The sequence below is a fragment of the Zootoca vivipara genome, chromosome 2 (genome assembly GCF_963506605.1).
Source record: "Zootoca vivipara chromosome 2, rZooViv1.1, whole genome shotgun sequence".
Taxonomy (NCBI): domain Eukaryota; kingdom Metazoa; phylum Chordata; class Lepidosauria; order Squamata; family Lacertidae; genus Zootoca; species Zootoca vivipara.
Genome location: NC_083277.1, coordinates 77,560,289 through 77,577,604, shown reverse-complemented (window position 1 = coordinate 77,577,604; position 17,316 = coordinate 77,560,289). Strand labels below are relative to the sequence as shown.

At 40.4% G+C, this 17,316-nt stretch overlaps 1 protein-coding gene across 4 annotated transcripts in view; it reads left to right on the top strand.

Moving 5' to 3' along the window:
- The window catches only part of DOCK2 (dedicator of cytokinesis 2), a 261,176-nt gene that overhangs the window by 154,809 nt on the left and 89,051 nt on the right, over positions 1–17,316 (top strand). The gene's annotated exons all lie outside the window — the stretch shown is intronic.

Sequence of the window (17,316 nt, the reverse complement as noted above, 5' to 3'; positions counted from 1 at the left end):
ACAATAAAATGACTTAAAATAAGTTATGGAGGAATTATAATAAGCTAATTGCTTCGTATAGCAAATATGTATAAAATGATTTTGGATAAGCAGATGAGGGGGAAGGTCTTGGTTCTGATTGCAGAGCAAGAGCTTGAGAATCGGTACAGCCCTGGGTCTTGCTTATTCTTACATTTAAATGTAAGTTTTCCTCCCATTCTTAAAATTGATAGATGCCATAAACGTGGCTACTGTCCTAGAATGGATATTAAGCTATCCAGTTCTAGCATTATTTCAGTTTCAGTAGGGATAAATGTAAGGTTCTACACTTAGGCAGGAATAAATGGCTGCACAAATATAAGATGGGGGACACCTGCCTTGCCAGTAGTACATAACAAGCTTGTTTACTCATGCTCCAAAGGATTGGTCCCAAACCAATGGCTTCAAGTTACAAGAAAGGAGATTCCACCTAAATATCAGGGAAAAGTTTCTGAAAGTAAGAGCTGTTTCACAGCAGACAGACTACCTTGGGAGGTTGTGGGCTCTCCTTCCTTGGATGTCTTTAAGCACCTGTCATGGATACTTTAGTTGAGATTCCTGCATTGTAGGATGTTGGACTAGATGACCTTTGGATTCCCTTCCAACTCTAAAATTCTGTAATTGTATTGGCTTTGGCTGTAAGGAAATAGCAGTTAGGTGAGCTGCAGTGGGCTATCTGACCCAAGCCCCTTTATGTTTTCCAAGTTCCTTTTGGATATCTGCTGCATCCATTCAGTAGCTCTGATCTTGCTAACAGCAAACCGTGGTTATGAAATGTCACCCTATATTGCACTGCCAAATGTTAAAACTATTTGGTCATGATGTGCACTGTTTCTTTACATTTCCCTTTCACTAAAGGAACAAAAAATGAACTCTTATCTGTTCTGGTGAGTTAGATAAAGGTTGTGGAAATTTGGGGGGAGGGCAGATCTAGCATCTGATTTATATTTTCCTGCCTTGAAAATGGTGTCTTTATAGTTGCCTGGAGAATAACTAGACATGCTGCTTCCGGGAATCTTTGTGCAAATAAATGGATGGTTCCAGTATTTTAATGGTCAGGTATCTTGGGCATCTGCTTAGGTTAATTTTTAATATGTAATCAGTGGCGTCGCAACGGGGGGGGGGGGTGCGCTCCCGGTGCCACGTCTCTGGGGGTGACAAGGCAGTGCCCCACTGTGGCAGCGTGAGCAGCCACCACGCCACCGCAGCCGCATGTGGAGGATTCTCCGTTCGCGGCTGCAGCTGCGAGCAGAGGACCCCGGCACCGCGCTGCTGGCAAACCGCTACATAGCGTGCTTGAGCGGTGTCACTATGTACAGCGCATGCATCAGACATAGTGAGGCCACACATACGCACTATGTAGCGACACCCTGCCCCCGGGTGCATGTCATGTTTGCTGCTAAAGGTGCCTGAGCGGCTTCCTCCGCCACTGTATGTAATGAAAAGTGGTGTGATGAGCCTGAATTCCAAAATCAGTGACTACTTATAGCCTTTTTTTTAAAGCTAGCCCTCTGATTACAAGATTAAGAGTTTTAATAAAATAAGGGGTCCCAATTCCTTTACAGTACCTTAAGTATATACAACAAGATTATAAAATCAATAAGATAACTAAATGGAAGCCAATATAAAATTAGTGAAGTATGAGTCCAGGCATCCCCAAACTTCGTCCCTCCAGATGTTTTGGACTACAATTCCCATCTCCCCCGACCACTGGTCCTGTTAGCTAGGGATCATGGGAGTTGTAGGCCAAAACATCTGGAGGGCCGCAGTTTGGGGATGCCTGTATGAGTCTATAGTTTACTTTGTGTGTAAAGGCTGGAGAGGATGCACTCAGGAATCAAATGGAAGTCTATGTGTTGCCTCCCCTGGATACCATCCAGAAGAGGAGTTGAAATAATCTAGTAAAGAGATCACAAAAAGCAAAGATAAGCATTCTGTCATCCTCTTGGGAAAGGTGATACTATAACCTTGTGCTGTACCCAGGATGATAAGGACACCACTCAAGTGAAATGTTCATTAAAAATGAAATTAAAATCCATGATCACATCAAGGGCTTGGCCCCTGCATAGACAATTAATAGTGTATCATTTATCCAGTGGAAGAAGCAGACTTATCCCACTAGTAAACCTGCCTGGCATTGAAACCCAAAGACCCAACTGTAAACTGAATCATGTAGTTAGAACAACCTAACATTTATGTTAGTTTTAAGTATTTGTACTGTGATATTTTGATCTATCTTAACTTGCATAAACCAGTTGCATATGCTAGATTTCACATGGACTGGTTGTAATTTTACAGAAGACTTAACATGTGGGGTAGCTCCTTCGCATGCAGCATTTGTTTGCCAGCATGGTTTCCCTCTGGACCAGGCATCCCCAAACTGCGGCCCTTCAGATGTTTTGGCCTACAACTCCCATGATCCCTAGCTAACAGGACCGGTGTTCAGGGATGATGGGAATCGTAGTCCAAAACATCTGGAGGGCTGAAGTTTGGGGATGCCTGCTCTGGACCATGGATCACTAATATATAAGATATGCATTTGTTAATAACTCTTTAAATGCAACAACAGACTATTTGGAACTCTGCATCTTGTTTGAATTGGTCTTCAATTGCTACAAAATGCACTCCAGGCAAAGCTCTTTGAGATGAGTTTCTACATGGATTTACGCAAACTTGCAGATTACAAATCTCCTGTTGAATATATGGATGACGTATTTTTAGGAGCAGCACACTGGCCCAGATTGGGCTATCCTGGAGTGAGCCACAGCAAACTAATTTATGTCGTCTATGCTCTGGTAACCTCTTGGTTATATTACTGCAACGTGTTATACATGAGGATGCCTCTCAAGATGGTTCAGAATCTTTAGCTGGTGCAGAATTCAATGGCCAGGTGAAACAGTTTGAGCATATAACACGAATCCTGGCCTGACTGCACTAGCAACCAATTAGTTTCTGGGCCCAATTCAGAGTGGTTGTTTTTACCTATAAAGCCTTAAATGGTTCAGGACCGCAGTACCTCAAGGACTGCCTCTCCCCATATGAACTGACCTGTAGCCTGCACTCATCATTTGAAGCCCTTCTTCATGTGCCCCTCCACAAGAGGTCTGGAGGGTCGCAACAAAAGAACGGGCCTTTTCTGCAGTGGCTCCCCCTTTGCGGAATGCTCTCCTCAGGGGGGACTCACCTTGTGCCTTTGTTACATTTCTTTAGGCGCCAGGCAAAAACTTTCCTCTATAACCAGGACTTTGGCTTTAACTATCTGTGGCTTTTTAGAAAATGGTGGAATGTTTTTAGTGTATTTCTTTTTCTTCTTGGTTTTAATGTACAGTATCTGTGTGGGGTTTATTGTCTGGTTGTAAGTCACTTGGGGTTGCCCTGGGCAAGATAAAGTGACTGACTGACTAAATAAATAAATAAATAAATAGTGCTGAGTAAGGTTGTCAAGGAAACCCAATATGCTGTGTGGTGTGAGCAATGCTTCCCAACATCCTCTGCAATGTTGCAGTGGATGTTAGCTTTGGCAGCTGTAGCAGAAATTCTGGGTGGGCTGCAGCATTCTCCATGGCATTGAAACAGATTCTGGGGTACAAATTGTCATGAGCTGGCTCCAGGAATGATGGAAGCAATAGAGTTCATTGACACTCCATATTAAGAATTCCTAAAGTGAGTGCCCATTGTGCAGTGTAATATGGGAAATGAAAAGCTTTCCGATAGTGATAAAAGCTGATTGTACCTTCTGTCAAACATTCTGCAAGATAATCTTTTTGAGAAGGGCATCCTGCTAAATCACAGTAGAGTTGTAAAGAAACTCTGCTCAATAAATTTAATTCAAATTCTTGCATAATGCTATTGCAAAGCCCAGGCTCTTTTCAAAAGATTAAAAGCAGAGGGTTGCCCTGCCAATTTCATTTGTGTAATGCATACTGTATGCCAGAATATACGTTATTGTCTTTAAAGATTATTGTTTCTTCTTTGCTTGCCTAATATTTATTTTCTTCAGTCAAATTATATGATTCTTCTATTTCACTATATGTCAACTGAAGTACCCTAGAAGCAATAATCTGTTTGGTCTCAGTGATAATAACACTGCTAAAGTTTTATAAACAATAATATGGTTGTTACCATATACTTAGATATTTATGCATGCAGGAAGATATCATAGGCTTGTAATTAGCTAATCTCCTGGCCACCAGTGGCAATTCGTAATTGCCCTCTGGCAACTGGAACTGGCAGAGCTAGAAGCCATACTGTTGTGTGTATTTTATTGAAGTGAAATGATATAAAAACCACTTTACATCCCAGTTCACATCTTAATATATAAAGAGCAATTCAATAAACGTTGTTCTACAGAACATGAGCAAAAAATGTGTTACTGAGTATTATGTACCAGTTTAGAAATCCCTGAAATTAAAAAAAAATTAAAATAAAAAATCATACCATTAGCTGCTTGGCATCATTAGAGGCCTCATATTTTAAGGGAAATTACTCTTCTTTAAGCATAATACAATATTTGAATTGCCCCTGATGTGAACAGAAATATACTGATGAGCACTCACATTGCGCAAATTACTTGGTTGACTAATGAGATCTAATTGTGAACTACAATTTTCAAAGTCAATGGAATGACATTTGTATTGCAGCTTGTGTGCCATAGTTACCCAGTCTATGCATTAAGAGTATTGTGTATTTTTTTCTCCTTGGCCAGAGGTGTACGTTTTCTTAGCACAAATTGCCTAAGTGATATATGCCTTCACTTGCTAACTTCTGCCTTGTCCTGGTATCTAGGAGCTATTGCACAAATCTGTAGGGACTGTTTGTATGTCAGGAAAAAGAAGTCATTAATGATGAGGCTAGACCCTTTCCTTCTAGCCAGGTACACCCTTGAATCTCCTGCTGTTGTTTGTCTGGTTTGATTCAAAGCTCCCCAGCCTCTGGCGCCTTCCATGTCTGTCTGCAGCACACACACACACAAAAACTATTTTAAGGCTTGAAGGTCAAACTCGGTCATAGATCCCTCATATGATTGTGTAAGTGTTGATGCTAGTTTGTCAGAAGCATCTTGAAATAGCTGCAACCTTGCATACTAAATTAGTTTGTTCTGTCTTTATTCCCCTCCCATAATTCTTCCATCACTGGCATTACCTATGAGCACAGTTCCTGGCTTCCATAGAGGAACTCACTACTTTGGATCTTTAGTTGCTATAATTGAAACTGGTTTATATTTCTTTATTATTTAACAAGCATAAATGAATCTTTGTGTGGTATAAAATAAAACATTAAAAATGTAAATAAAAAGGCTAAAGGGAGGTATTGAGAAAATTCAAAAGATTGTTAAAATCAACAGTAACTTTAAAAAGATTAAAATGCATCAAGATCTGTGTGTTTGGATAGGCTATCTAAACCAACATGCATTAGGCAGGTGCCGAAAAGAGTACAACAAAGCAGCATGCCTGATGACAATAGGGAGGGGGTTCCAAAGTGTAAGTGCGCCGACACACAAAAAAATGATTTCTTACAAGTATGGAACAAATATTGTAACAGTGCCAGTTCCTAAGATTGCACCAATTCCACTTATTAAAAGGTGCTTCTAGTCACTGTGGCTACCTGGACCTCCAGCAACAAAGCTGGATCCAGGAGCACCCCCAAATTGCATACCTTCAGGGGAAGGCAGGCAATTCACAAAATTGGAACCATTCACCCACAGCGTCTTCATCCTGCCAGGATTCAAGCTCCCTCATTCATTCCACCACTGCATCGAAGCAGCAGTTCAGGATTCACATGGCCTCTCTAGATTCAGATGATATGGAGAAATAGAGCTGAATATCACTAGTATACCAATGGCACCTTGCACCCAAACTCCTAATCACTGTTCCCAGAGACTTCATATAGATATTAAATAGCATTTTTTTTTGGGGGGGGGTGATGCCATTTGGCACCTCATTGCATAACTGCCAGTGCTGCTGTCTGGGTTCAGTCCCATAGGTAGGACAGGAACCACTGTAATACAGCTCTCTCAATTACTATTCCATGAAGCTTGTGCAGGAGGATACCATGGTCAGTGATATCAAAAGCCAGAGAGATAACAAGAAGCAGGAGCAATGTCATACTCCCCTTGTCCTATACTCTGTAAAGTTCATCCAGAGTGACCAAGGTTGGCTCAGTCCTATATTGGGTCTGAATTGGAATGGTTCTAAACAGCCTGGCAGCATGCATCTCCTCACACACATGTGCAATGATCTATGCTCTGAACTCAACTAGCCAAACCCCCTTTGCAAGATTTAGTAAGTCTGAAGTCTTCATGCCTTCATACATATTGCGAATATTGCCACTGTCAGCAGGAAGTCTAACTTGCTGACATGGTTTATCCTGAGTCACAGTGTGTTGAGAACTACATGGGTGAAGGCTTTCTCCACAGTACTCAGCAGTTCTTGTAAAGGGTCACAATGCTGGAGTCGCACATGTCTTGTGGCACGGATCCTGTTTCCCGGCACTGCAAGAGAAGGCCATGGAGATACATCATGAGGAAGGAGTTTAGGCTGGCTTTTTTTAGTAGGGATTCTGTCCTATGTTTGGGTTTACCACATGCCTAAAAGTTGCTGGCATTCTTTAGCTTGTTGAGGGAGAGAGGAACATCCAGTTCTTCCAAGACAGGTAGAGTCTGAATGCTGTCAAGACCATGTTTTCCCATGAGTACAGTTCTTGGTAGTGCATTGACCATTGCTTAATCTACTTACTGCAATCAGTGATGGTCTCTACAAACAAGGTTTTCAGCAGTACGGTTTTTCGGACTGTTGGTCCGAAGGCTTTCTTCATGCATCCATACTTTTTGTGAGCATTGCCACTATCAGCAGCGAGTTGAATGCTTTGACACAGCTTAAGGTAGTAGCCATTGGCATATTGTCTGGCAATCCTCTAGGCATTGCTCCTTGCCTTTCTTAGTGCAGCAAGTATTTTCTCGGAGGGTGGGCACTTGTAGTTCACAAGAACCTTGCGCTTTGCAGTGCTAACAAGCTCCATGTCCTTGATACCAGCCTCTCTTTTGTCAAAAGAGCACACAGCTGTGTTGTAGGTTCCCTCTTTTATGTCATTCTACCTCACTTCAATGGTGTCTCTAGAACAGTTCAGTTGTGCCTTTTCCACAGAATCAGAGAAGCATTCACAAAGTTCATGTATGAGTGTTCTGGAAGTGTTGATTCAAGGACCACCAAAAGTATCTCCATCTTATCAGTACTGATATTTATTTTATTGGACCTCATCCACTCTGTTTCCATTCCCAGGCATCATTCAGTTCAGCATTTGTTCAGCCATAAACAATAAGCAGAATAGACTCATTGTGCAGCCATGACTATTAAGCAAAAGGTATTTGGCCAGAAAACACCCAAAGTAGCATAAAGTAGCACAATATACCAGTTTGAATAAGCCTATCCTATAATATAATATTATAGTATAAGTTAAAGTTTTTAATGTTTAATGCTGTATTGTTTTTAACATTCAGTTGGGAACCGCCCAGACTGGCTGGGGAAACCCAGCCAGATGGGCAGGGTATAAATACCGGTAATAAACTATTATTATTATTATTATTATTATTATTATTACTACTACTATAACTACTACTACTTAGGAGTTCGAAAGCACGTCAAGTGCAAGTAGATAAATAGGTACCACTCCGGCGGGAAGGTAAATGGTGTTTCCGTGCACTGCTGTGGTTCACCAGAAGCAGCTTAGTCATGCTGGCCACATGACCCGGAAGCTGTCTGCGAACAAACGCTGGCTCCCTCGGCCTATAGAGCAAGATGAGCACCACAACCTCAGAGTCGTCCGCGACTGGACCTGATGGTCAGGGGTACCTTTACTTCTACTACTGACATCTGAAATGGAAGGTGGTCAATCATAAGAAATGCCTGCTTTCTCTAAAGTAATTCCTACTAAAGTAAATAAAGTTTACTCCCAAGTAAGTGAGAATAGTATTGTAGCTTTATAGTACATCCCTATTCAGAAGTAAGTCCCACTGAATTCAACAGGGCTTTCTCTCAGGTAAGTGATTATAGGATTGCAACCTTAAGCAGTTTTCTATGCAGGCAATGTTGCAGAAAAACACACCACATGGCTGAACATTTCTGTGAATGACAAGGAATCCTTTAATGGAGAAAGTAACTACATTTGGATAAATGCTGCTTTTGTTTGCCATTCTGCTTTCCATGACCTCCCCCCCCCCCATTTCCCCCTCATCCTCATTGTTAAATGAACTACACCTGTTGACACTCACAGTGATAATATAGCAAGTGAACACAAAGATAAGTGTATAAAAAGGCAAGTTGGATTTTACATTTCCACAGGTTATGACTTCCAGTTTGAGTGGATACAACACAGGAAATTGAAGTTTAAGTTTATGGATTTCTTGTAACCTTTGATCCTGATAAAAGGCTCATGTTGTGTTTCATTTTGTTACTAAATTTTAGCAAAGTTTATCTAGTTTGGGGTAGAGATTTGTAGTATGCCAAGAAGTAAGTTATTTCACACTTACCACAAGAATTAGAAACACAAGTTATATTTCCTATTATTAACAGTCACTTCTCCTAGGACTCTTAGCAGATTCTCATCTCTCATGACACTTTATAATAAAAACAGGAAGATTTGCAGCAGGGAAAGAGCCACTCATAAGCCAAACTTCAAATAAATGAGTGATGGGATTAATTACTATAAACACAACAAGCATCTAGCAAGAAAAATATATATTTTAGAATGTTTAAGAAGCAACCCCACTCAATTCAATAGGACTTATTTCTAAGTAGACATGATTAAGATTGTGCTGGTAGGCTATCCTTTTGTGCAAAAGTGGTAGGGAGTAAAATCCATTGAAATCGATGTGACTTGCTCAGGCACAGTGTTTTCCATTTCGCTCCCTGAGGCAAAATTGTAAAGTGTTGCTGCCACCGCCATGTCACCCCCACCCTCCCTTACCTGGGTTGTGTGGCGGTGTGTGCGAAGCAGCAGCAGCAAGACCTTGCAGATCACATGAGATTTCAGTAAGATCTCACCAGAAACCACCACCACGTCCAGCACCACTTATCTACTGGGGGCAGGATGGGCAGGGGTGCTGTCTCATGAGCTTTCACCACCTGGGGCGACTGCCTGGGCTCACCTCATGGGGCGGGGGCAACCCTGAACTTGCTTTTGAATAAATATGGATAGAATTGGGTAGCATATGACTTAATAGTACAGTGGTACTATTAATTCGTTCTGAAGGTCCATTCTTAACCTGAAACTATTCTTAACCTGAGGTATCACTTTAGCTAATGGGGCCTCCCGCTGCCGCCGCACGATTTCTATTCTCATCCTGAAGCAAAGTTCTTAACCTGAGGTACTCTTTCTGGGTTAGGGGAGTCTGTAACCTGAAGCGTCTGTAACCCGAGGTACCACTGTACTGATTTAACTTCTGGGAAACAGTGAATCTTTGTACCAGTAGTTCTATAAACTATCCATGTGAATAGTAATTTTTAATAGCATGGTTTCATTGTACCTTAAATTCAAAATGCACTGATTTTGTGATAAAAATATATAAATATGTGTTCTAATATGCATTTAGATGATGATTGTCTCTCAAAATAAGCATTATATCTGACTTAGTGGTCAGGGGTCCCTTTACCTTTGCCTTTTTAAGTCATTCTTGGGTAGATTCATTGATGCAGTCATGTTAGTTGCATACAAGTCTGTCACAATGCTATCCTGTGTCACAGATATGTAAAGCAATTTCTGACCTGCCCCTAGAAGTGCCAGTCAGGTTTTGTACAGGAATTTACAAAGATTAAAATTATCAGACATCCCTTGCTGAACTCAGGATGGTCCAGGGGCAGCATGTCTCATTTCGCTGCTTGAGGTGAAATGAGAAGTACTGCCCTGCCTTGCCATCACACCCCTTACATAGGTTTTGGAGCAGCGGCACAAATTGGCAATGAAAACGAGTTCAAAGGGGTGCTGGTGCCAGTACCATTTCTCCACCAGTGCCAGCTGCTTCACCTCACCTCCTGGGCAGGGTGGCAGTCAACAACCACAAAAAACCCTGCAGTAACAACTTGAATGTTGAATTTATGTCAGTCTTAGCTATCTTGAAGCAATGTGTCACAAGTTAAAATAGTCATCGTGTAAATAGGGTGCAGGTAATGCTGAAGCCAAGAAATTGCCCACCCTCCTTCAATCTATCCAATCAAAAGTAGTTTCCTGCCTCGATCCTCTTGATCAGGCATTCCCAAACTTCGGCCCTCCAGATGTTTTGGACTACAATTCCCATCTTCCCCAACCACTGGTCCTGTTAGCTAGGGATCATGGGAGTTGTAGGCCAAAACATCTGGAGGGCCGCAGTTTGGGGGGTGCCTGCTCTTGATTCTTGCAGCTCACAGCAATAAATTCGGTATTGCGGGTGACAATCTTCTGTTGGATAGGACCAACCAGAGGATCTAATACAAGGAAGGAGAATCTGCAGCACTCTAGATTTCTTGGACTACAGCTTCCATCATCCCTGACCATTGGCCATGCTTGCTGGGGTTGAAGGGAATTAAGAGTCCAATAACATCTGGAGGGCCACATGTTCCCCTTCTCTGATCTAATTGCTGCTTCCCATTTTTAACAGCAGCTGTACCTTTGCAACTCCATCAAATCATAATGTTAAAAAAAAGTTTCTTTGCATGTCTACTAATGCCATAGATATATATTCTAACTAAGAGCAACACATCACCGTATCCAAGTCTAGTTGTCTGGCTCCATGTGGAAACACCTCTTAAACTTCACTACAGTGGTACCTTGGTTCTCAAACACCTTGGTACTCAAACAACTTGGAACCCAAATACTGCAAAGCCGGAAGTAAATGTTCCGATTTGCGAACTTTTTTGGGAAGCCGGACATGCTTTGAGTGTTATGCTTCCGATTTGAGTGCTACGCTGAAGTCTGTCTGTTTTTGCTATTTATTTTGTGTTTTTGTTTTTGCGGCTCTTTTTGTTTTGTTTTTTGTGACTGTGTGGAACCCAGCTACTGATTGATTGATTGATTGTGTGACTGCAGTACATTGTTTATTGCTTTCATTTTATGGATCAATGGTCTTGTTAAATAGTAAAATTCATGTTAAAGTGCTGTTTAAAGGGTTGTTTTTAAAAGTCTGGAACAGATTAATCCATTTTGCATTACTTTCTATGGGAAACCGCGCCTTGGTTTTGGAATGCTTTGGTTTTGGAACGGACTTCCAGAGCGGATTACGTTTGAGAACCAAGGTACCACTGTATTTTGTAACATCAGTGACTCCTCTGAATGCTTGCAAGTTGTGAGTGTGCAGTTGTCTGCACAATGCATGAAAATCAAGCTACACTATAGCATGTAACAGGTGAATTATGTATTCAACTTCATGTAGCACAGTACAACTAAGAACGTGGCTGAATGAATAGCTACACTCATATTTCTTTACTGAAAAATTTTCATCTGAGAAAGCACATGGGGACAGAAGTAAACATGCAAAGATCATGAGGAATACAGTTTATTATTTTTAAAAAAACTGGAAAAATGCCCCTATCAGTGATTTGGGCTCAGATTAGTGTAACAACATTAGGGGAATTGCTTGCATTAATGTTTTGGTTACTAGGGTGATACAGCATGGAAGAAAAGCACCCTAATTTTATAACCCATAGCAGCCTTTTTAAACTGGAGAACACCAGCTGCTACGACTCCCTTCTCATGTTCATTCAAAATTATATATCTTAGGTTTCCCCATAAATAAGTCCAGCAGGTAGATTTCTATCCTCTTAAATTCTGCTAAGCCTAATGTCCTTAGAATGTAAAGCAAATAGTGGGCCAAGACAGCAGACCTCATTTTTTCAATCTAAAACATGAAGCTGTCAGTAAGATGTGCAGATGGGGCAGCATGGCCTACACTCCAGTCACCTATGAAAGACAAGAAGACAGCTCTAGTGAACTATAAGACATGAAGCATACACGCATGAAAGAATAGATCTTGAAGGTGATGGAGTTGATTATTGTGGAATGTATGCCAGTAAGCTGTGACAAACATGGCTGAGTTTCTACATTTTAGTTATATTTAGTGAACACAATCAAAATTGGTGTACAATAGCGGTTTGCCAATATTTATATTACACGAATATTCTTGGCTTCTTTAGCATGAAGGAAGAGATCATATTGTTTTCAATGGATTGGAGCCAGATTCCGTAAGCTGTACTTAGTTTCCGTCAAAATAACTGATTAACTTAATTGTATTGATTAAGTACAACTAACTTAGTCTTCAGTCCTATACCCACTTATCTGGGAGTAAATCTCACTGAATTCAGTGGTGGCTACTTCTTCATATACGTGTATAGGATTGCACTGCAGTTTTGGAAGAAGCCTATTATTTTTACTTCAAAACTATGCTGTCTAATTAATGAAGCTGCTATTCCAGATTCATTTCACATTTTTCCTGCAGACACAAAGATCAGCTTTTATGCATAAGTATATGATCAGTTGGGAAAAGTGTACTTGCCTCCTCTTCTTCATTTTTTACTCCAAACCTCTGACATTCTTGAAAGGTAAAGGGACCCCTGACCATTAGGTCAAGTCACAGATGACTCTGGGGTTGCGGCGCTCATCTCGCTTTACTGGCCAAGGGAGCTGGCGTATAGCTTCTGGGTCATGTGGCCAGCATGACTAAGCCGCTTCTGGCAAACCAGAGCAGCACACGGAAACGCCGTTTACCTTCCCGCCGGAGCGGTACCTATTTATCTACTTGCACTTTAACGTGCTTTCAAATTGCTGGGTGGGCAGGAGCTGGGACTGAGCAACGAGAGCTCACCCCATCACGGGGATTTGAACTGCCAACCTTCTGATTGGCAAGCCCTAGGCTCTGTGGTTTAACCACAGCGCCACCCTCTGACATTCTTAGTGGCCTTTTTATAGTTCTGCAGTGACCATACATTAGGGGGTTGGACTGGATGGCCCTTGTGGTCTCTTCCAACTCTATGATTCTATGATTCTATACATGATAAATTCTAAATTATAGAATCAGGGATCTGTCTTTTGATTGTTACTCTATAAAGCACTGTGTATGCTGATTTTGCTATGGGAATAACATTAATGGCTGCACAAAAGTTTTCATCAAGCACAACGGCAAAAGCTATATACCAAAAGTTGCTGACTTTGGGCCTCCTGCTGTCTCAACAATGAAGCTTTTACGATTACTGGTTCATATTATATATGTGATGTGTTCTAGCATGCACATTCTGCTTATTTTGCACAGGTCAGTCTCCTACACACATGCCCAGTGGATTGGGGGGATCCCAGACATGAAACTTCCTATGTCAGCACAGGCAGTTCTACTTGCGGTTCACTGATCACTGAAGCTACTGCTTTGCTTATTCAGCCCCTCCCCGCCATAGCTACTCCACTGTTGGCAAAGTAGGACACTCATGCCTCCCTTTTCCTAATAGGGCATCATGTGTTAAGGGTGTTTGGGAAGCCATCCACACACTACTAAGATCACAAATGTCTGGTAAGGGCACCAAAGGTTAACCATGGTAGAGCAGTGTTGACAAATAGCTCTATTAGTCACAGTGTCCTGACTCCTCCTGCTTCTTTTAGAGCTTTTCTTTTATTTATGTGGCTTTCCTGTGTTGTTTGAAGTTACTACGGCAACCTGTCACCATCTGGTGTTGTAAAGTATGATGAGATTTTGGTTGCTAGGTGCTGAAGTTTGCCATCTCTTTTTGTGGAGCCCTGTGGTATTTTCCCTCCCTGCCCCCCTGCCAATCTATCAAAATTTCATACCAAACTCTTAGGGATCATGATATATTAATTTAGCTATCTATTTGTATAGTTAACCATGGTATGTTCCTCATTCTGATAAGGATAAGTTGTCACTTCTATTTATTTTATTTTAAATTCTACACAGTACAATATTATATTTCTGTAGCCGACACTTCACAGTATTATGCATTAAGGCCACTCAGTTCTTTATTACATTTTTTCAGTCTAATGAATCATTTTATCATAATTTCTTTGCTGTCAGAGGACTTTGAACATTTACTAGAAGAGTATCTCATTTTCCTTTGACATTTAGTTTCATCTTTTTTTTTATTGTGCTAATAGATATAAATTTAGTAACACCCACCTTGTCATTATTTCCTCAGCAGCCTAAAAAGTGTCTGTATTTCATTTTTTCAAATATTGTCAGCCAATTTCCTTAATGGACATTGTTTTGCTTAGAGTTTATGGTCACAGTCAGATGGTGAGACATTGCTGTCCACACAGCCATGAAATTTATGCACATTATTGATTGCTTCTATTGGAAATAGCATTGCGTCTTCCAAACAGACTTATTCCTCTTAACATTCTGTTAAGTGCTCCCTCGTCAGTCAAGTGTTTGCTGTGATTACACTTATTTTTACACATGTTTGACCTAGTTTCAATCATGCATATCAGCACAGTGATTCATCATTAGACAAATTTTAACAAGGCTAAATGTAGCTGAAATGACATGTCAGGATTCCGCTTGAACAACTTCATTGCCTTGGCTCCTAGTTATTTATTCATTATGCTTATTGGTATCAACAGTCTAATTTCTCTGTCTAAAAACACAACACGGTGCACATCACAATTGGTTATTGGCTGTGTTTGCACAAAGTACCTTTATCTTCAGTTATAAGCACTGATGACAAAAAGAAACGGGTGCTCTGGTAAGGGAGGGGGAGGTTTACGATATGTAGTGTACAAAAGCATCCAGTGTGCCCAATATTGAGTCTGTTGTTCTTGCACAAGGTAGATTTGCTTACATCTATTTCCTAGTTTCGCTGTTTGAATTGTGCAGTCCTGAAGTATGCTCAAGTTTTGATGTTTTGGAAAATATATTTCAGAGATTCTGGGTAACTTGGAAACACGCCTTTCTACCTGGAAATCTGGGCTCATGCAGTTCCTTGATTGGATGCTGTTCAGATGATTAGGGGTAGATTTCAGAACTAAATGGGAGACACTTAATTGTAATATTAAGAATCTCTCAAATAGGGAAACAAATTGAGGGTCGGTTGATTATAAAGTTACTGTACAGGCATGGCATGATGAAGTAAGACTTTTCAGCAGCAAACTTACTAGAATCTGTCCCATCTGTAGTACCCATTGATGACTGATTCAAGTAGCAGAACCATAAATTTAGCCCACTGGTAGCAGAAATGTTTTCATGAAACAAAGCATGTCATCTGTTAGTTCACACTGTTCCCATTTGCAGTTGATGCACACAGTTAAGTCTATGCACACATGCAGGGCTACAGTGAACATATAATGCTACAATCCACAGCTAGCTGCATTTTTAAAAGTTAGATTAACATTTCTAAAATCATTTTGATTCAGTTGCAATGTACCTCTGCCTAAAGGCTATTAGTGATGCTGCTTACGCCACAAGAGGTTACTGAAAACCATTTGGGAATGAAGAGAGACATTCAGAACATATTTCACATATTATTAAAGAGATCAAAACTGCACAGCATCCTTGCATATAGAATACTTTCAGGTTTATACTAGCTCTGATCCCCCACCCTCCACCCCCAAAATCAAAATCAGGACATTTGGATAGCAAAGCTTGTCTCAATGCAATTATAATTTTAGCACGATGTTCTGGGCAGGGAGCTGACATTTTTCATATACACATGCACTCCAGAACATTTGCTCCCGTAAAAGTAAACTACCATAGCATGAAGAAAGAAAACAAAAGACAAGCATTTACTATTAGGAATAGGATCAGTAACAAAAGCCACACGAATCCTTACCTGAAAGATCTGTGATTACCTGCTGGAAATATCTCCTTTTAGACTCCAACAGATAGCCAAAACTCTGAGTAGCAAAACGTTACTCCAAAAGCAGGAATAAGTAATCGTTTATGTTGTAATTTTCACTGTTTATATGCCAGAAGTGTACTGGGTCTGCTCACGTAGGAATAAATAAAAAAAATAGCAGCACCAACTGAACAGAAGCTACCATATGAAAGTAAAAAAAGACCTCTAGTGGCTGTAACCTGAAGTTAAAGAGGCTTCTTTCCTTGCTTTAAGTGGTAGACAAAATGGTTGAGTATGTCAAACTGCAGATAGTTTATAGTGATGTGTGTGACCTTGCTGAATTTGTCATCATAAACAAATCACAGGGTGAAATCAGATAAACTCAGGGCAGCTGTATATGTGAAATGAACTTCTGACCGAGAAGCTTGAAAAATCATTGGAAGCACCAACAAACTGATCTAATAAGTTTTGATATGAATCCAATCTGATTGATGGACATATCCAACTTTCGGGTGTGTGTGTGTGCGCACATGAAGCATTGCTTCTTAGCAACAATTCAGAATTATTAACAAACTGTTGTTGTTTTTAAAAAAATATGGCAGCAAGAAACTTTCATAGCATTTTGTATCCATATAGGGATGAAAGGCGCCGTCAGTTTCTGTTCTCCAAGTTTCTCATTTTCCCAATCTTAATTTCAGTTCCAAACATTTTGCAGCAATTTGTGATTTATTTGTTTTTAAATCCTCATTAAAATCCACCAGCATTTTAGTGCGAATTTCTCCTGAGAAATACATTTTTATATGTCATTTTGAGTAACAGGCATCTTCTTTTGCAGGCAAGTTACCCTAATATGGTGCATTTTTGTATGCTATTTTCATGAATATCTTCATTCTTCTGCACACTTACGCCCAATATAATGGTAATGATATATGCACTTTTCTGAAAATTGGTTGGATAACTGAATTTAAAAATTGAGATAATTGTGAATTTTGAATGATAACTGTATTTTGGTTCACATATAGTTTCAGAAAGAGCAAATTAGATAAATTCGGCCTTTAATGCATACTGATTTGATTTTCCCCTCCATCCCTATAGCCACATGTAGCCGGAAGAAACCTGGAGTTTTTAATAATGCCTTTGGACAGTTCTAAACCCATTAATTAGAGAAGTAAGAAGCCTTGATTTCAGTTCAGCTAACCTGAAAGTTAAATGTGCTTAGGACTGTACAGTAGTTCAAAGGACTCCTTTAAAAAGCCAAAATGCACACGAGGCATAATTGGTGTAATAAGCATGTCACACAGGATGTATCAGGAATACAAGCCATATACTTTGGGAATTTGGAGAATACCTCCATAATAGTTGACATACATAAAATTCATAGAATCTATCAGAGTCCCACACCCCCACCACTTCTGACTTAATTTTCTGAAACCGCTATCAATGGTTTCCCACCGGGTTTTCTGCGCAGCAAAACTTAAAATTACTTCCTCCTTTTTTGTGTGTT